This window comes from Chrysemys picta, chromosome 12, assembly GCF_011386835.1.
Source record: "Chrysemys picta bellii isolate R12L10 chromosome 12, ASM1138683v2, whole genome shotgun sequence".
Taxonomy (NCBI): Eukaryota; Metazoa; Chordata; order Testudines; family Emydidae; genus Chrysemys; species Chrysemys picta.
The window spans coordinates 26,538,257-26,544,673 of record NC_088802.1 but is presented as its reverse complement, the minus strand read 5'-3'; positions in this window follow the sequence as shown (position 1 = coordinate 26,544,673).

Sequence of the window (6,417 nt, the reverse complement as noted above, 5' to 3'; positions counted from 1 at the left end):
GTCTTGAGGGGAAAAGGTGTTGCAGGAATGGGGCCTTGGGGGAAGAGACAGGGCAGGGGCGGAGCTTCGGGGGAACATATGGTGCGGGGGTGGGATCTTGGGGGAAGGGGCATTTTGAGAGCAGGGGCTTGGGGGAATGAGCAGCAGAAGGGCGGAACCTCAGGGACAGCGTGGTGCACAGGGCGGGGGCACAGTGGCCCCCCCATTTTTAGGGCGCTTCTGCCACTCCTGTACCCAGCTACCTCTTCTAGCACGAGTAAATTAATGAAAAGTCAGTAGCTGTATCCTGCCAAATTGGGGGTGCCATCACCGTATTGGAAAATAAATTTACACACTTACCTGAAGTTCCTTCCCCTGCATCAGGCTCGACTCTGCTCGACTGCTGGGACTCACTGGACTTCAGTGGAGTCTCAAATAGATCCTGGCTTGTGGCATAGCTGGACCTCCCTGTAGCATGTCCCCTATCCTCCTCCTCTTCCTCCTCCTTGCTGTTCACAGCTGGGACCTGGGACTCAGGATGCTCAGAAGTATCCACAGTGGTGTGTGAGGTAGTGGTGGGGTATCCGCCAAGTATGGCATGCAGCTCATTGTAAAAGGAGCAGGTCTGTGGCTTGGCACTGAATCGATTATTGGCCTCTCTGGCTTTCTGATATGCCTGCCGCAGCTCCTTTGCTTTCATGCAGCACTGCTGCTGGTTCCTGTCGTGCCCATTTTCCTGTATGCCCCATGCAGTCTTCTCAGAGATGCCAACGTTTCTCTGGCTGGTCCATAGCTGTGCTTGCAAAGCCTCTTCTCCCTGTAGGCCCGGGAGATCCAGTCTCTCCTGTCGACTCCAGGCTGGAGTGCGCCTGGAACACGTAGCTGGCATGGTCAGCTGGGCAGTTGCACACAACAACTGAGAGCTCCTAGGTGTGCTCATCACGATGGACAATCAGGAAAAGGTATTTCAAAAATTTGCTGGGCTTTAAAGGGGCGGGTGGCTTCCTGTCTCTGTGACCCCTAGGCAGTGGAGTTCACAATTGTGACCAGAGAGGTCAGCATTGGGCATTGTGGGACAGTTACTGGAGGAGCGTTTGGCTTGACATAGGTAACACAGTGTCCACATTCCTGTTGCATTGGCCTCTGGACATCAACCATGGCTCAACGCCGCTCAGGGAGGTGGTGTTACTATGTCAGTGTAAAGTAGAGCTCAGCTTACATTGGTGGGAGACCAAGTGTAGACACCTGCACAATCAGGTCAATGCAAGGTGGTGTATGTCAACCTAACTTTGTAGTATAGACCAGGCCCTGGAGTGAGGCAGGAGCATGCACGCTCAGAGGCAGTGACTTAAGTGCCAAGGGAACTTTTACTGCAAAAACTTAGGTGCTGAGTGAATTTAGTTACCTACTGGGTTTTGTGGGATGCCATCTAACACTGGGATTTAGGCTTCTAAATCTGGGGTGTCATTGCCTAACTCACTTTGTAGGTCTGGGCCTAAGTCAATAGCCCACAGTCACACAGTCTGTGGCACAGCAAGGAAAGTAACCCCAGGTCTCCTGCATCCCAAGTTAGCAATCTAACCCTGGACCATGGGCAGAATAGTTGGTGACAATGAAATTTCCTCTGTGTGTGGCACTCACATTTAAATGAGTAACAAAACGAAAAAACAGAAAACAAAACCTAACAACAAAAGAGCATTAAGCTTTATTATCAGTGGAATTGTTTCGCGTATACTTTTATGAAATTTCCATAAATGCCTAAATGATTTTGGATCATGTGTTATCAACTTTCAGTGGCACTTTGACTACTAAGTCACTTCTGAGCTTTTGAGAATTTAACACTTAGGCCTGGTCTACACTACGAGTTTAAGTTGAATTTAGCAGCGTTAAATCGAATTAACCCTGCACCAGTCCACACAACGAAGCCATTTACTTGGACATAAAGGGCTCTTAAAATCGATTTCTGTACTTACTCCTCCCCGATGAGGGGAGTAGCGCTGAAATCGACATTGCCGGTTCGAATTAGGGTTAGTGTGGACGCAATTGGACGGTATTGGCCTCCGGGAGCTATCCCACAGTGCACCATTGTGACCGCTCTGGACAGCAATCTGAACTCAGATGCACTGGCCAGGTAGACAGGAAAAGCTCCACAAACTTTTGAATTTCATTTCCTGTTTGCCCAGCGTGGAGAGCACAGGTGACCACGCAGAGCTCATCAGCACAGGTAACCATGCAGTCTGAGAATCGAAAAAGAGCTCCAGCATGGACCATATGGGAGGTACTGGATCTGATCGCTGTATGGGGAGACAATTCCGTGCTAGCAGAACTACGTTCCAAAAGACGAAATGCCAAAACATTTGAAAAAATCTCCAAGGGCATGATGGAGAGAGGCCACAATAGGGACTCACTACAGTGCCGCGTGAAAGTTAAGGAGCTCAGACAAATGTACCAGAAAACCAAAGAAGTCTGGGGCAGTGCTGCAGACATGCCGCTTCTACGCTGAGCTGCATGCAATTCAAGGGGGGGGAGTGACGCCACCACTACCCCACCCCTGACTGTAGATTCCAATGAGGGGTTACTCTCAGCCATGCCTGAGGATTTTGCGGATGGGGAAGATGATGAGGAGGAGGAGGACGAGCTTGCGGAGAGCACACAGCACACCGTTCGCCCCAACAGCCAGGATCTTTTTCTCAGCCTGACTGAAGTAGCCTCCCAACCCTCCCAAGGTGGTATCCCGGACCATGAAGCCATAGAAGGGACCTCTGGTGAGTGTACCTTTGTAAATATAAAACATGGCTTAAAAGCAAGCGTTTTTTAATGATTAATTTGCTCTGAGGACTTGGGATGCATTCGCAGCCAGTACAGCTACTGGAAAAGTCTGTTAACGTGTCTGGGGATGGAGCGGAAATCCTCCAGGGACATCTCCATGAAGCTCTCCTGGAGGTACTCCAAAAGCCTTTGCAGAAGGTTTCTGGGGAGGGCAGCCTTATTCCGTCCTCCATGGTAGGACACTTTACCACGCCATGCTAGTAGCAAGTAATCTGGTATCATTGTATGACAAAACCTGGCAGCGTATTGTCCCGGTGTTTGCTGGCATTCAAGCAACATCCGTTCTTTATCTCGCTGTGTTATCCTCAGGAGAGTGATATCGTTCATGGTAACCTGGTTGAAATACGGGAATTTAATTAAGGGGACAGAGGTGGCCATTCCTACTGGGCTGTTTGCCTGTGGCTGAAAATAAATTCTTCCCTGCAGTTAGCCAAGCGGTTGCGGGGGGGGGCATTGGTGCTGAGCTGTTTGCGTTTGGCTAGCAGGGATCTTCCCTGATACCAGCCACGTGGTGGGGGGAGGGGTAAAGCAATCATCCCAGAGAATTGGATGTGGGGGGTTAGTTTAGTTTCTGCTGCTGCACGTTAACCCAGAAACCACAAAACCACAGCACTCAATGGGCTTTGCTTGGTATGGGAAAGGAGGGGGCTACTTTTATGAAGGTTGCAGAAGCCAAAAGACAATGTCTTACTATGGCCACATGCAAGCCGAATTCTGTTGCCCGGCCCTGTGTCTGTGATCTCTAACACCAAAGCCGCAGGCACTCAATATTAAGATGCAAAATGCGACCTTGTACTGAAATCACATGTGCTATGTAATGTGAATAATGTTGTTCACCATGAAAGAGTATACCCATTGCTCTGTAAAATGTATCTTTTTAAATACTTCTCTCCCTTTTTTCCCTCCCGCAGCTGCAAATTTTTCAAGTCTCTCTCCTCCGTCCCAAAGGCTATCTCAGATAAGGCGGCAAAAAAAACACAGACAAGATGAAATGTTCTCTGAGATCATGCAGTCGACCTGCAATGAAAGAGCTCATCTGAATGAGTGGAAGGACACAGTATCACAGTACAGGAAAGCGGCCAATGAACGTGAATACAGGAGGGATGGGGAGTGCCGCTTCAGCCCCTGTATAACCGCCCACCCCCTCCCCAAGTTCCATAGCCTCCTCACCCAGATGCCCAAGAACGCGGGGGAGGGAGGGGGGGGAAAGGCTCCGTGCACCCTGCCACTCCACCCCAGTGGACAGCCCAAGCAAAAGGCTGTCATTCAACAAGTTTTGAAGTGGCCTTTTCCTTCCCTCCTCCCCTCCTCCCACACCCCACCCAGACTACCTTGTCTGTTCTCTCCCTATTTTTATATTCAATTCATAAAGAATACATGGCTTTTAAATGATAGTGACTTTATTTCCTTTGACAGCAAGCTGTGATTAAAGGGGGTAGGGTGGGTGGCTTACAGGGAATGAGTCAATCAAGGGGGCGGGTTTTCATCAAGGAGAAACAAACAGAACTTTCACACCGTAGCCTAGCCAGTCATGAAACTGGTTTTCAAAGCTTCTCTGATGCGCAGCGTTTCCTGATGTGCTCTTCTAATCGCCCTAGTGTCTGGCTGCACGTAATAAGCGGCCAGGCGATTTACCTCAACATCCCACCCCGCCATAAACGTCTCCCCCTTACTCTCACAGAGATTGTGGAGCACACAGCAAGCAGCAATAACAATGGGAATATTGGTTTTGCTGAGGTCTGAGCGAGTCAGTAAAGTGCGCCAGCGACCCTTTAAATGTCCAAATGCACATTCTACCACCATTCTGCACTTGCTCAGCCTATAGTTGAACAGCTCCTGACTACTGTCCAGGCTGCCTGTCTATGGCTTCATGAGCCATGGCATTAAGGGGTAGGCTGGGTCCCCAAGGATAACTATAGGCATGTCAACATCCCCAACAGTTATTTTCTGGTCTGGGAAGTAAATCCCTTGCTGCAGCCATTTAACCAGACTAGTGTTCCTGAAGACGCGAGCGTCATGAACCCTTCACGGCCATCCCACGTTGATGTTGGTGAAACGTCCCTTGTGATCCACCAGGGCTTGCAGCACCATTGAAAAGTACCCCTTGCGGTTTATGTACTGGCTGCCCTGGTGGTTCGGTGCCAAGATAGGGATATAGGTTCCATCTATTGCCCCACCACAGTTAGGGAATCCCATTGCAGCAAAGCCATCCACTATGACCTGCACATTTCCCAGAGTCACTACCTTTGGTAGCAGCAGCTCAGTGATTGCTTTGGCTACTTGCATCACAGCAGCCCCCACAGTAGATTTGCCCACCCCAAATTGATTCCTGACTGACCGGTAGCTGTCTGGTGTTGCAAGCTTCCACAGGGCTATCACCACTCACTTCTCAAATGTGAGGGCTGCTCTCATCTTGGTATTCTGGTGCTTCAGGGCAGGGGAAAGCAAGTCACAAAGTTCCATGAATGTGCCCTTACGCATGCGAAAGTTTCGTAGCCACTGGGAATCATCCCAGACCTGCAATACTATGTGGTCCCACCAGTCTGTGTTTGTTTCCCAGGCCCAGAATCGGCATTCCACGGCATGAACCTGCCCCATTAACACCATGATCTCCAAAGCGCCGGGGCCCGCGTTTTGAGAGCTGTCGCCGCTGCCTTCTCGCCTGGTTTTTCAGGTTCTGGTTCAGCATAAACTGCACGATAATGCGCAAGGTGTTTACAATGTTCATGACTGCTGCCTTGAGCTGAGCGGGCTCCATGCTTGCCATGGTATGGCGTCTGCACAGATAACCCAGGAAAAAAGGTGCGAAATGGTTGTCTGACATTGCTTTCACGGAGGGAAGAAGGGAAGAAGGGAGGGAGAGGGGGGCCTGACGACATGTACCCAGAACCACCCGCGACAATGTTTTTTGCCCCATCAGGCATTGGGATCTCAACCCAGAATTCCAATGGGCGGGAGAGACTGCGGGAACTATGGGATAGCTATGGGATAGCTACCCACAGTGCAACAATCCGGAAGTCGACGCTAGCCTCGGTACTATGGACGCACACCACTGAATTAATGTGCTTAGTGTGGCCGCATATATTTGACTTTATACAATCTGTTTCCAAAAATCGAATTCTATAAAATCAGAGTAATCCCATAGTATTTAAATTATATATAGGCTTGGCAGAATTAGATTTTTTTTTTTAATTTCAACTGATAATAATATAGATTTTTTTAAACATATTTTTAGATTTTTATAGATTTAAATTTTCACAGTTCAGAATTATGGGGCGGTCAGACAATAATTATTAAATGACACTAGATATTGTGATTACAAAGTTAAATCTTTACTAGCCATTAAAATACATCACATGTTGAAATATACAAAGTAAATATCCTTAAATCACACTCTATACGTTATCAAGAAGCATTTTTCTTACTTTGCCTACCTGTACATTTAAATAATTATTGATAGAAATATTTGAATTGGTTTGTGTGTGTGCTGTGAAATCATTTACCAACATTTATCAATAAAAATCGAATCCATCCAAGCCTATCACATTCTCTTAGGCCTGGTCTACACTAGCAGGTTATGTCAAATTTAGCTGCGTTAAATCGAATTAA